Below are 15476 nucleotides of genomic sequence, written 5' to 3'. Positions count from 1 at the left end.
GTGAAATTAGGGAAGAAATTTGTCGTTAGGTGTTCAATTGACAAAGGAATATTATATCCAATGGCATATGATTTTGAAATTTTCTAATTCTTATGATATTTTTCATCTATTTTTCTCTTAAACATAGTGCTTCAATTTGTGACAAATTTAAAGAGGGCTGATGAAAAAACAATCATGCTTATATATATATATATATAATATATATATATATATATATATATATATTATATATATATATATATATATATATATATATATATATATATATATATATATATATATATATAGATATATATATATATATATATATCAAGGAAACATTCTCCTCCAGTATCAACACAATATTCTCCTCTTCTCCTCTTGAATTGGGTGTAGAAGAATGAAAATTGATTCATCAATGGTATAACACATTAGAAATGATGTAATTGATGAAATAGGTATGTTTACAAAGTTTATTGAAGTTACTTTTTGTACATAAATAACCATAAAATCATGAATTCTATGGGAGATTGAAAAATAATTCCATGATCAAAACACATGTGTGAAAGCATTGCCATAAAACCATAATTTTATTATGTCCAAGGAAATTATTTTAAGTAACAACATTTTTTTTTAAATTAAGGCAAATCACTTACAAAAATTACGGACTCTAAACATAAAGGTTAATTGAGTGTTTGGTCATTGTATAGGGACGGGAACTCTTCTTTCCTTGAATTTTGTTTTTATTTTATGGGGAGATAATGGTATAACATATAAGAATTTTAACTTAATATTTTGGATAATCATCCTTAATCATTTTTTCAATAAAAAATGAACTCCAAAGTTTTCAACCCTCGAATTTGAAGCCTCCTTTCCTTATGCATTCAGGGTTTAGGGTTTAGGGTTTAGGATTTATAACACTTTAGTAAATTATTTTAATAGACACTTAAATAAAAGTTTGAAATGATTTTTAAAATGTTATAAATTGATTAGTCATTAGTTTTTAGGGTTTGGGGGTTCAGGGTTTAGGGTTTCAGGTTTATGGTTGAAGGCTTATAACAATTTAGTAAATGCTTTTAATAAACACTTAAATAAAAGTTACAAAACACTTTTTAAAATGTTGTAAAATGCTTAGGGTTTAGGTTTTAGGGTTTATAACACCTAAGTAAATGCTTTTAATAAACACCTAAATAAAATTTATAAAATATTTTTAAAATTTTATAAAATACATAGGGTTTATGTTTTAGGGTTTCAGGTGTAGTGTTTGGGGCTTACGGTTTAGGTTTTATAACACTTTAGTAAATTATTCTTAAGAACACTTAAACAAAAGCTACAAAATAATTTTTTAAATGTTATGAAATGATTAAGGTTTAGGGTATAGAGTTTATGGTTTTGGGTTTACTATTTAGGGCTTAGATTTTACGGTTTATAACAATTTAGTAAGTTATTTTAATAAAAAGTTAAATAAAAGTTACAAAATAATTTAAAAATGTTATAAAATGTTATAAAACACTTAAATGAAAGTTATAAAAAACTTTTTTAAATGTTATAAAATGATTAGTATTTAGGGTTTGGGGTTTCTGGTTTAGGGTTGAGGGTTCATGTTTTAGGATTTAGGGTTTATAAGTATTTAGTAGATTTTTTTAATAAACACTTAAATAAAAGTTAAAAAACTCTTTTTAAAATATTATAAAATGCTTAGGTTTTAGGGTTTCAGGTTTAGGATTTAAGGTTTAGGGTTTATAAGGGTTTAGTAAATGATTTTAATAAACACTTCAGTAAAAGTTGCAAAACACTTTTTAAAATGTTATACAATGCTTAGAGTTTAGGATTTAAGGTTTAGGGTTTAGGGTTTCAAGTTTTGGGTTTAGGGTTTCATGTTTTGGGTTTAGAGTTTAGGGTTTAGTGTTTAGAGTTTATAACTCTTTAGTAAATTAGTTTAATAAAAACTGTAATAAAAGTTACAAAATGATTTTTAAAACATTATAAAATGATTAGGGTTTAGGGTGGTTTAGAGGTTAGGGTTTATGGTTTATAAAGCTTTAGTAAATGGTTTTAATCAAGGCTTAAATAAAAGTTACAAAATTTTTTTTAAAATGATATAAAATGCTTCGGGTTTAGTGTTTACGGTTTGGCCTTTGGGATTTATGGTTTATGGTTTATGAGACCTTAGTAAATGCTTTTAATAAAGACTTAAATAAAAGTACGAAAATGATTTTTAAAATGATATAAAATGCTTAGGGTTTTGGGTTTTGGGTTTTGATTTTGGGTTTTAGGTTTATGGTTTATGGTTTAGGTTTTAGGGTTTATAACACTTTATTAAATGCTTTTAATAAAAACTTAAATAAAAGTTACAAATGGTTTTTAAAATGTTATAAAATGCTTGGGATTTAGGGTTTAGGCTTGAGGGTTTTAAGTTTCGGGTTTTGGGTTTAGAGTTTAGGGTTTAGGGTTTATAACACCTGAGTAAATGCATTTAATAAACACTTAAATAAAAGTTACGAATTGATTTTTAAAATGTTATAAAATGCTTAGTGTTTATGGTTCAGAGTTAAGCGTTTGAGGTTTATTATTTGGGGTTTAGGGTTTTGAATTTAGGATTTATAACACTTTCGTAAAAGCTTTTTGATGGGAAAAACCCAAAAGCTTTGCATCAGTGTTTATATGATTGTATAGATATTATGGTTGTGATTACATGTGCGAGTATCAACCTTCAGATATTTCTAGAAAAGGGTTAGGTGGCAATCAATTACGCAATCAAGGTTGTGTACTCACCTCGGGTCGCATTTCCCACTCCTTCCTATGCCAAAACTCCTCCTCTATCGTTAACTTGGTCATTTTCATTGTGCTTTCCGACGGTTCATTCTGTTATGGCTCTAAGAGTTGGGTATGCCACTTTGCTCTAAGTTCTGGGAGTGCCTCTTGATATGCTTGCTAGTCCGATAGAATAACTTCTATGCTTGTTTCTTTATGCCTGTGTGGGTAGTCTCTAGACTAGTTCGTTGGGCAGTTGCGAATGTTCCTACCATCACCTGGGTAAGTGGTTCTCTGTACTTTTTCCGTTGTTGGCTCAACAAGTCGTCGGGTTTCAAGTTGTAGTTTGGTATGTCATGTTCTTGTTTGCAACCCAGTGGTTGTCTTTCATTCAGGGCTCGAAACGATGGCATCTTTCGGTCCTCAGCTTCAATGCAGATAGCCCCTCTCTCCTTGATTCAATTTCTTGTTTTCTTTCCTCAGCTCCTAACTTGTTTGCTCCTTCGTCTCCACAATTGGTTGAAACCCGTGGGTGGAAAGCTCGTCCTTTATTCTCACTGCAATCTGTCAGGTAAGATAAATGCGATCTCTATTATTTATTTTTTATGCATTGTAATTTTGTTTTCCCTAACAATGTGGCACTAACACCTGTGCGTCAGCCTCTCTGTAGGTGTTGGGGGTTTGTTGTTGGATGTCTTGGCAATGGACACTTCGGTCTTTGTTTGGTAGGCTCCGTCAACATGAATTTTCTTCAGTCTTTGTTTTGTTCTTAGAATAGGCCTCTAGTTGTGAGGGTTTGTCACCCCTTGATGCTTGTCAAATGGATCTCGGCTCTAGGTAGTGTTCTGGTTATCTGGGCTTCCGCTGTGTGGTGATTATTGGTTGTAATTTGCTGTGTATAAAAGAAATTTTCAAAACCCTCTCCTAGGGTTTGTCGTCCACTGGCTTATATGTTTGTTGCTATGTGTAAAACAAATTTTCAAAATCCTCACTTAGGGTTTGTCATCCACTGGCTTATATGTTTGTTTGTGTTTTATCTTGTAATGCTACTATGTATTTTCATACGTTTCTTTTGTAATTTGAAGAAAAAAACTTAATGAAAGAAGGTTGGGTTTGATTTACCTGAATGTCATTTATGTGCTTAAGTTGTCATGTTCTTTTTAATCTCGATTCTATGCCTAGAAATGCAATTGTTACTTTACGACTATGCTTGTAATGTTTTCCACGAAAGGAAAGGAGAATTAAATACAATGGCCTATGAATAGTATGTTTTCTGTTTAGATGTTCGTTAATTGGAAAGTATAATGAAAATATAGTAGGATACACAGATGGATTGAATTGTTTTCTCTCTTATTGTTATTATTAGAGTGCAGAAAGTGTTGAACCCCCGTACATGACTTTCACTGTTAAATTTATATGTTTTTGTTCACTGTTAATGAAACTACACAATTACTTTTTAGCTGTATACTTTACAGTTACATAGTTATTAAGCATTCGGTTCTGTCTTTATGACAAGATTTTCCATTTAGACACATTTGTCTTTTCCTTTTAGAATAACATGACAATTATTAATCCATGGTTTATTAAAAACAAACAAGTAAATAACCCTAACTGATCAAACTACCTTTGAATAATTTAGAGATTAAGATAAAAACAAAAATCCTACCTCCTATTCTGACAAACTAACATAAAAGACAAACAAAATGTTAACTCAACTTTTCAACCTCGCAGAGACAGACACCCAGTCATGGTGCCTTAGTTGGATGCTCCTGCATCGCTTTTAATAAACACTTAAATAAAATTTACAAAACGCTTTTTAAAATGTTATAAAATGCTTAGCATTTACGGTTTAGGGTTTAGAGTTTGGGGTTAAGGGTGTAGGGTTTAGGGTTTGGGGTTTAGGATTTAGGGTAGAGTGTTTAAGGTTTATAAAATGCTAAGGGTTTAAGGGTTATGGCTTTGTGGTTTAGGGTTTAGGGTTTAAGGTTTAGATTTTTAGGTTTATAACACTTTAGTAAATGCTTTTAATAAAAACTTAAATAAAAGTTACAAAACACTTTTTAAAATGTTATAAAATAATTAGGGTATAGGGTTTAGGCTATAGGGTTCACGGTTCAGGGTTTAGGGTTTATGGTTATAACACTTTAGTAAATTATTTCTATAAACACTTAAATAAAAGTTACAAAACTATTTTTAAAATGCTATAAAATGTTGATTGTTTAGGGTTTGGGTTTTAGGGTTTAGGCTTTAGGGGTTTAAGTCTAGGGTTTAGGGTTTAGATTTTATGGTTTAGGGATTATAACACTTTAGTAAATGCTTTTAATAAACATTTAAATAAAAGTTACAAAACACTTTTTAAAATGCTATAAAATACTTAGGGTTTAGAGTTTACAGTATAGGGTTCAGGGTTAGGTGTTTATGGTTTAGAGTTAGGTTTTAGGGTTTATAGCAATTTAGTAAAAGAAAATTGTACACACTTAAATAAAGGTTACAAAACATTTTTAAATTGTTATAAAATACTTAGGGTTTAGGGCTTAGGGCTTAGGGTTTAGGGTTTAGAATTTAGGGTTTAGGATTTAGGGTTTGGGGTATAGGGTTTAGGGTTAAGAATTTGCAGTTTAGGCTTTAGGGATTAGGGTTTATAACACTTTATAAAATGCTTAGGGTTTAATTTTTAAGATTTTCAGTTTAGGGTTTAGGGTTTGGGGTTTAGGGTTCATGGTTTCGGGTCTATAACACCTTAGTAATTATTTTAATAATCACTTAAACCAAAGTTACAAAACACTTTTTAAAATGTTATAAAATTCTTAGGGTTTAGTGTTTAGGATTTTGGGTTTAGGGTTTATGGTTTATGGTTTGGGTTTAGGGTTAAGGGTTTAGGGTTAAGAGTTTAGGGTTGACAAGACTTTATTAAATCCTCTTATTAAACACTTAAATAAAAGTTAGAATTTTTTTAAGATGTTATAAAATTCTTAGGGTTTAGGGTTTAGGGTTTATGGTTTGGGGTTTGGTGTTTATAGTTTAGGGTTTAGGGTTTTAGGTTTAAAGTTTAGGGTTTAGGGTTTGTGGTTTACAATTTAGGGTTGAGGGTTTCTAACACTTTAGTAAATTATTTTAATAAACAATTAAATAAAAATTACAAAACACTTTTTAAAATGTTATAAAATGCTTAAGGTTTAGGTTTTAATGTTCACAATTTAGGGTTTAGGGTTTAAGGTTTAGGGTTTAGGGTTTATGATATAGGGTTTGGGGTTTAGAGGTTAGGGTTTAGGGTTTATAATACTTTAGTAAATTCTTTTAATAAACATTTAAATAAAAGTTTCAAAATACTTTTGAAAATGTTATAAAATGATTATGGTTTAGGGTTTAAGGTTTGGGGTTTTGGGATTAGATTTAGGGTTTAGTGTTTAGGGTATACAACATTTTGGTAAATGTTTTTAATAAAAACTTAAATAAAAGTTACAAAATGATTTTTAAAATGTTATAAAATGGTTAGGGTTTAGGGTTTAGGGTTGGGGTTTAGGGTTTAGGTTTTGGGGTTTACGGTTTACGGTTTTGTTTTGATGGTTTAGGGTTTATAACACTTTGGTAAATTCTTTTAATAAACACTTAAATACAAGTTACAAAATTCTTCTTAAACTATTATAAAATTCTTAGGGTTTATGGTTTAGGGTTTAGGGCTTGGGGTTTAGGGTTTAGGGTTTAGGTTTTTAGGTTTAGGTTTTAGGGTGTATGTTTTAATGTTTATAAAAATTTAGTAAATTCTTTTAATAAACACTTAAATAAAAGTTACAAAACACGTTTAAAAATGTTATAAAATGCCTACGATTTAGGGTTTAGTTTATAAGTTTTAGGGTTTACAGTTTATTGCCTATAAGATAGTTGTGCATACAACCTTTCTTCCCAATAAAATTATGAGATTCTTCAATATTGATCATAGACTTTAGTAAGAGTATCTAAATTTTTGTTTTTAAAATCTTTATATTTTGGTGTATGTTGTGAATGGAGATAATTCATTCTCTATATTTAAGTTGAATATTACAACGAAATTTATCAAGTAAAAGGGTTTAGTTGGTACCAATTAGTTAAACATTGAATAGAATATTGATGGGAACATAAATAAATTTTCTACTTTAAATTACATTCTTGTTTCAATAATTGTAATGCTTAAGATGGACCAACTAATCTCCAAAATTTGTTGTTCTCAAGTATTGCTATGGAGGCGTGAATCATTTATTTTTTTGTCTAATGTAGAAATGATTACTTATCTTCAATTTACTCCTAGACATGTCCATATTGAAACAATCCTTGCAATTATCATTATATTGCATAACCAAATCCTAATTCAAATTATTAGAGAAAGTTTATATTACATGGTCTATTAACAAAATATAAAATGGTATGCATAATATTTTCATGCATGATATTCTCTGTACATGACTAATTCTTAAAATATTATTATAATTATGGAGGCTAATCAAGAATAATATAAAAAAATTATATATTCGTAGTTGTTTTAAACTAGGATGAAGACTTTGCATCAACTCTAAAAATTTTATACACTAATAATAAATAAATAATATTTTTGTTTTTATTAATTATTAATAAGATTATAATAATAAATTATATTAGTTAATATAAATATAGAATATACCATTATGTATTTAGCCAAATCTAATTTATAATTTAATATTATTGTATTATAAATCACCCTTAACAATGGAATGGAATATTGAAGGAAAAGAATATTTTGGAGAGATAATAATGAAAAATAAAACACTAAATATAAATAATATTATTTCTAATAGAATAAATATTATTTAAAAATTGATTGAAAAGAAAAAAGTTGGCTTTTTCATTAGAATCCATCAATTCAATTCCAAGAAATATTGTGATCTTTTATTGTTTCAAATTAGATAGAAAAATTCAGTGAAAAGACCATTTTTTATATGTTTTCAATTTTTTCTAACTTTAATGATAATGCTAATTGAATATTCAATCCATACCTACTTTCACATCATAAAATAGAGTAGAGATAAGTTTTATATGTTATTGTCTATATGCTTTTCCATTATCCTCTTTATAAACACCATCATGCATGCACATTACCATTTTTTGTAGTTATTAACTCAAAGAAATGGATTCCATATAATGCTTTTCCATTATGATAACAGACCATCAATGGAAAACTATTTTATTTATGATGTAGCTGGTGGGCTCCAGTATTGTAGCAATAATGCTACAACTCCTGGAGCTTTCTTCTCTAATTTTATCAACGCGGTAGTTCGTAACAAACTTGGAAGCGACGGTGCTGTATGCACAAGTACTAGCTCTTGTCGCAGCTGTCACTTGGTCAGCTGGCACAAGTCCGCTAGGGCTTAAGCCAACTTCTATAAGCTCTCAGAAGAAGCTTTTTAACTGATGAACGAAAGCTAACTCAAAGAAAATTAACCTACTTTGCAAAAATGAATTGAAAGCCAACAAGAAATGAAAACCCTAGCAAACCCTAATTCTACCAGCTAGTCGTAATGATGCAACGGTGAGAATGCAAACTACTGAAAGTGATGCCATTACTTCTATTAAGGTGAGATGCATGTGTCTAGACTACTTTCATCTGAAGAGAAAATATTTTTGTATTTTTGCTCAAGTTGTTGAAATTATTATGCATGTGCTTCTAACTGGGTCTTTACTGTGTAGGGGTAGGTCAAGGGGAGAAATGGTTGGAAGAGTTCAGGAAGGCTCAGAGAGGGTCTGAGGAGTCCCCAACATCCTTTCAGAGAGTTTCACAAAGTTTGGATGCCAAGCAACCGTGTTTGTGAGCTTCTACAAGAAGTCTGCAGGGGTTCTATAGGATGTTCAGAATTTCTACAGGAAGTTCAGTAATTCCTACAGGATGTCCTATAATCGGATTTTTGGGTGATGGATGAGTGGAAGAGGCTGCATGGATGAATAGGGAGGTAGGGGAGGAGTTTTTAATGACTCAGTGATAGAGCGATGAGATGAAGAGGGGTTGCGCTAAACTAGGTTGTCTTAAAGAAGGATAGAGGGAATGGAAGGCCAAAAAAGGTAGAATAACGAGGGTGATAGAATGGTTGGGAGATACGGGTCTAATTGGGAGATGAGTAGTTGGTCTGGGCATGACTTAGAAGGATAAGAGAGTGAGGGAGTAGTACTACCCAGTGTAAACAAAATAAATCATCCACGTCCTGCACATAACCGAAATATCATGATCCTATTCTAACTGTTTCACAAAATCAAAGAACAACAACATTATTGCTAAGGAAAATCATGCATGGTACTGAAGCAAAGAATCATTCCACAAGATATGAATGCATGGACAACTGTTACAGCGAAAACATTGTATCAAAGATTACATGAACATGTAGAACACTGTTTTTGGTGGGTGGCGCTGTCTGCAATTCCAGCCCCTAAACAGAGGTGAAAAGGAGTGTGCAGTCAACCCTTTTTGGAACTCTTATTAGCTCCAATCTCCTTACTCTATTCTAAACTATTGAAGCAACTCTGTTCATAAAACTAACCTACTTAACCACACCAGGAAATTCAACTCAGCTAATTGCGTTTCCAAATGCATGTAAAGGGAAAGAAATACAATGCTGAAAGAAAGGTAACGATACAAAGGAAGGAGGCCTTAGGCTCTCAGGTTGGGCCCAACCCCAAGAGCTATGGCTCCTTTAAGAACTCAGAACTGAACTCAAATCTGCCTGCTTTCCATTAAAAGATAATAATCATAAGTCGAATAACATGCCAATAATGGCTTACAAAATAGCAAAACAGAGCTAACAGCTCATAATCAAGAATATGCAACAAGGTTTCAAAAGTCCTCTTCGAAGGCTATAGCCTCACCATTTATACATTACGAGGGCCAAGCTGGCCTCCTAAATTAGTGGGATTTGGCTGACCAAACTAAGAGTGATCTGCTGCTTCCTCAAAATCCGTTTGGCTGCCTTCTAACTCGGTGGTGGTGGTTGTTGGAGCTTGGAGTTGGGGGTGAAGATCACGAGGAAGGCCATTCAATGCTGTGGACAACCTTCCTACAAAATCTCAATCCCATCTTGGCTGTCTCCTAGCCCTCATCTTCGTGGTTTTGCTCCATTAAATGTAAAAAAACCAGAAATAAACACGTGTTAGCCACCTAGGAATAGTGACTACCCTCATTCGTACAAATGACATAAATATACTAAAAAATGATGCATAAGTCATGAAAAATGAAGGGATGAGAAAGGGTAGTAGGCGAAATGAGCCCAAAATGTTACCAAATTTGGGGCTCATCATCACCCCCCAGCTAAAATGATTGCTCATCCTTGAGCAACTTATCCAGCTCCTCGTCCTTCATTGCCTTTACTGCCACCCTCACATCCCAAGCTTCTGCAGTAGTGTCCTCCTTCCTGACATGGAACCCAACCTTTCTTTCCACCTCTTCTCACTGTTCATGCTCATCTTTCTCTGTGCTGCCTTCCATCAATCTGTTGTGCCCTACAACAACCCCCCATTTCATAACATTTTTATCACAAACAATTAACATATGAAATGGGTCCCTTTTAAAAATTTTAATTGGCATTAATGAATTTGTTCGAAAAAGGTATGATAATCAAATGAATTTGTTAACAAAAGCCTTTTTGAACAAATAATAAGCAATTTTTGGTTAAGTCCGAAAAGGCAATCGCAAGACCGTTTGCTACCTTGGTTCTTTCCAATGCGATATCGCTATCGGCCATCGGCGATAGCCAATGCACACACAGAAAAAGCACACATCTTTTCCCCGATGCGATATCGCTATCGGTAGTCGGAAGAATCCCATACATCTTCATAAGACATTCAGATCTTTTTCCCGATGCGATGTGATATCGCTATCGGTAGTCGGTAAATCAATTGATATGCATTTAGGGATTATGTTCGCGCGCTAATATGATACAATGTCGCAATCGGCATTCGCCAAGATCTCTCCCAAATGATAATGTCACTCACACTCCTGATGCGATGCGATGACGCTTAATGATGACCAGAACTCCTAATAAAAGGATGATTATTTCAAAGCATTAAAGTTATATTTAAATCCGATTTGACAAAAGCACAAATTTCAAAATGCCGTTAAGTAAAGGGATAAGGTAATGCATGCGTATTTAAAGCTTTTCCCCTTCGAATTAACGAGCAATTACGATTAGACCTTTGAAGAAATCTATTGCACGCTTTAAGGGGTCATTCGGTTTAATAACTTAAGTAATTGTCATTTATGAAGCTGCAGGCCGTAAAATCACCATCATTGCATCTGCGGTGCCCTCTCAAATCATTAGATCCGCAGCCACTTTTAGAATTAATCTCACCACGCTTCAAGTTATATATCTATCCCGTTATGGATCGTCATTGTTATTTCTTTGTTACGATTTCTCTTGCATTTGTGTAGAATTCAACCAAGAGGAGTCTGAATATGATGGGAAAGAAGTTCAAAAAGGTGGCAGGTTCTACTCCAACACCTATCTCAGGCCAAGCTGCTATGGTTTCAAAGAAAGGCTTAATCTCAGATACTACATGCACTGGTCTTCCTGGTACTACATGGCAAGGTACATACAATTTGCTAGAAGCAGAACAACCAGAACAGACAGTAACGGAGGCTAGTGTGGATGAACTAAGAAAGTCTGAGGCAACTCTTAAAGATTTGGCTGACTCCTTTCTGCACAGAATAGCAGCCAGAGAACAAGTCTTGCCTTATACTGATGTGGTACGTTGGGCAATTGAAGAAATTACTCTCACTGATAGAACCTTCCATACTAAGGATGGAAGGATTTTCGGTTCCTTCAAGCCTGATGACTTGAGACGGATGTATCATTTGCCTCAACCCGAGCTAGTCTATAATAGAGCCTTTTTGGAGAAATTCGCGAAGGAGAATGAATCGCCATCCGAACCTCTCCGAGAGTGGAGGCAGAATCCAACTAAACACAAGCATGATATGTCGGGTAAGTACTCCAATGCTTCTTTGGCTTCACCTTATTGCTACGCCGAGATTATGATGTGTAGATTGTGGGGATTTCATGACTCTGCAAATATTCATATTGATATGGTTCCTTTAATGGAAGCAGCCGTCAATAGTATAATCATGGATTGGGCCACTATTTTGTCTGATAAATTGGTCATGGCTATTCGTGAGTTTAGGGCCAAAACCAAAGTCACTGAGAGAAAAATCCCACCATTCTATTACTCTGCTTACATTATGGATACCCTTTGTTTTAATTCTGAGTTTCCTGTCCTTGGTTGGAGATGGACAACCCATGACCCAACACCCATTCACTTGTACCATCGGAAATTGTGGAAACCCTCTCACAAAGACCATTTATATCAAATCTGCAATGGTTTTATGGTTCCCGTTCACTATTCTATTTTTGACAGACCTATCCCTAGAATTTCCTATGAAGCTTCTTTTGATCTCCCAGCCGTAGCCCATTGGTTCGGCGAAGAACATTTTACCTATATTAGAGTTTTTGGAAGCAAAGCTAAGCCACATGTCCTCCCCCTGTACGTCCTAGATAAATTGTTAGCCCGGGAAATCTCCTACCAGATTATGTCTGAGGGTGTCACACAAACTCTCAAAGAGGAGAAAAAGAGAGGATGGCCCTCTTTTCCTTTAAGAATTGGAGTTTATACGCTGCTGAATTACAAGCATGCAGAGAAGGAAGCAGCAAAACTCCAATTGATATCCCTGGCTTCTATTCCAAATAGACTCTATGATCCAAAAAAGACTGCTTTCATTGCCTTGGAACAGGCCAAACTGTCAAAGGTTGTTCATCAAGAAGACCAGTTTGACGACCTGTTCATGAGTGCCGATTCAATAAGCCAAGTCAGACAACTCGCTAAATTGAGTTATGAAGATGAGGAGTTAACTGAATTTAATAAACTTAGAAAGCAAAGGTTGCAAACTTTGCCTCTAGATTTATTATCCACAGCCCAAACATCCTCTTCAAGCGAGCCTGGTCAGCAGCAAATACACCTATCTCCTGTTACAACTAAAGAATATGATAGACAACAGGAGGAAAGGCAAAACAAGCTGCAAGCAGAGAGGCATAGAAAGGATCAAATAGAAAGGCAGCAAAAGGCACAAAAGGATCAAGAGCTAAGAAAACAAAAGGAGTTAGAAGAACAGAGGAAAAGAGAAGAAGAAGAGAAAGCAAAGAAAGAACTGGAAGATAGGCAGAAAAGGGAATTGGAGGAACAGCAGCAAAGAGCACAGGAGGAGCAACGGCGGAAGGCATTGGAGGAACAGCAGAGGATTGAACGGGAGAAAGAACAAAGTAAAGCTCAAACAGAACAAAGTGAGCAAGTCTCTACTGATCCTGAATTAATTAAAGAATGGAACCAATTCGATTCCATCATAAGTGGTAAGGAAGCCTCCAAAGACTCAGACGCCTCTAAGACTCCCAATACTACTTCTTCTCCGGTTCTAGAGGGAACCAGCGGCTCACCCATGGTACAGAATGTAGAGGTAATCACTCAAGACCCATCCGATCAAATTGATCTTCAGGTGGAGGAAATTCCTCCTCTAGACATTTTCTATAGCCCAAAGCATAGAGCCGTTGTAAGGCGCTCGAGGAAAAGGCGAAGGCTTGATCAACCTTCTATTTTGCCTGAGCAAACAATCACGGGCAATGTGGTCTGGAAGGGAGAATTGGATCCCTCTGAAGATCTGACAAAGCTATCGCAATTTGCGGGAGCTTATTCAGCGGCAACTATTGACAAAGCTTCCGAAGTAAGTCTTCTTTTGAAGACTAAAGAGCATGAGATATACGCATTACAAGCAGAAGTGATAGAGGCAAGGAATAAGGCAGCACAGGCAGAGGAACAATTGCTGGCCCAACAACAAGAGAATCATTTGTTAACCCAGCGAATTGAACAACTGAGGATAGACCAAAGTGACATTCAGAAAGCAAAAGAATTGTCAGAAGCATTATCCCAGTTGAAGGCATCGAATGAGCTGATGATACAAGCTAAAGACGAGCAAATAATTCAGCTATCAGCTCAGCTTGAAGGTATTAAGAGCGCCAAGAGTATCAATGATTTCAGAGCAGAGGCAACTCGAATAAACAGCGCACTGATATCTCAAATCAGGATCTTATGCCAACAACTTGTTGAAGCTGAGTCACTGTGTGAAACATCTACAGCAGTGTGTCAACAAATCGAGAAAGCCAGAAGTAAGTTGGATCAGGCCGAAGACGATATAACGGAATATATTGAATGGCAAGACACTCCAGAAGGGCAAGCCGCAAATTTCTCCCGAATCTGTGTAACATACAAGGACATACTCTTCATGGAATGGAACACACAGATGATGAAAGCAGAAAGAGCAGCCTCCAGGTGCAAAATGATTGCCAGTAACATGATCAATCTAGTCAATGATACATTGTATCTGGCAAACATGATTTCACAATGCACACCTGGAAACATAACAACGGCAAATATGCTGGAGCTCAAGAATTACCCTGATCTGGAGAAACAAGGGCGGTTAATTACTGGAGTAAATACCTTGACCGCCGATTCATACTGGCTTTTCCTGATTAAACCACATTCTCAAAGGTCGGCTCTTAATTGTCTAACAGATGCTCTCCGATACCTGATTGCCGATATTCGAGATGCCACATATGATGCACAGCTGACTTCACGCCTCAATACTCCACCAGAAGTAGAGCCAATGCTGGCGATATGTCAGCAAAGGAGTAAAGGCAAAGAGACCTCTGACTGAAACATCGCCGCCGACTGCCGAATCACCAAAATACAAAATGATATTTGTTAATGCCGATTTAGTTGTTTTTCAGTTTTAGATATTTAGATATTTTAGATTAGCATAGTATTTATAGATCCTTTCATTGTTTTGGAAAGGGTCGTAAAATTTTGTAAAAGACTTAAAGGCTGAAGTTTGCACTATTGTGCTTCAGTCTATATTCTTTTTGAAACTCGACCACTGGTTCTTAATTTTACTTGGAAGGCTGTTTTAAGTAAGTTGTGCACTATTGTCGTTTGCTTGGAATGCTTTCTGGTCTGAAGGAAGAACCGCGACATAGCGATTAATATATTGGATTGATCAAACAGCTTGCATGGTACTATTATCTGTATCTGTTCTCTTTTCTATTATATGAATTGTTGTGTTATTAATTTTGCTATTGTTGATTACATGTATGCAATATAACAGCAAGTCTGCATTTCATATCACTATTGAATGTTTTGTGATTTGTTATCTCTTTTAATCATGCGCGTAACAATGATATAAATGACTGAGTACAGTAATTCGCTATTATCGCTCTGCATAACTACTTATGCAGAGCAATGTTTAAATGATTTAAACATTTATGCTTATTGTTTGTGTCATCTATATGCCTGCCAGTAAGCCTAAATTATCAAACGCTGTATTCAAATGAATCGATAAGTCCCGGGATTAGCTTATAGTTATTATATTTCTTTTGTAGTTTAGTTATTTATTTATTATCACCTTACATCGTAAATCATTCATCCATCCCGTTTACTTATAATCTTTGGGAAACTGGTCCCATTATCCCCAGTCGGAGCCACTATTCCAAACGGAAAAGGAGCTGCACTAAGTTCCGGACCGGGTGGTTTCCCCGATGTTGTTGCAACGAATTTCGGGGCATCAACATTTTTGGCGCTAGAAGGAGGGCCATCGACTGTGAATGGCAAGTAGGTCCAAATCTGCAAACCATTCTAAGAGTAATTCTCCCTCCAAA

This window comes from Pinus tabuliformis, chromosome 3_2 (assembly GCF_031772625.1).
Source record: "Pinus tabuliformis cultivar Carrire ecotype Pingquan chromosome 3_2, CPIR1, whole genome shotgun sequence".
Lineage (NCBI taxonomy): Eukaryota > Viridiplantae > Streptophyta > Pinopsida > Pinales > Pinaceae > Pinus > Pinus tabuliformis.
Note: the sequence above shows the minus strand (reverse complement) of the source record.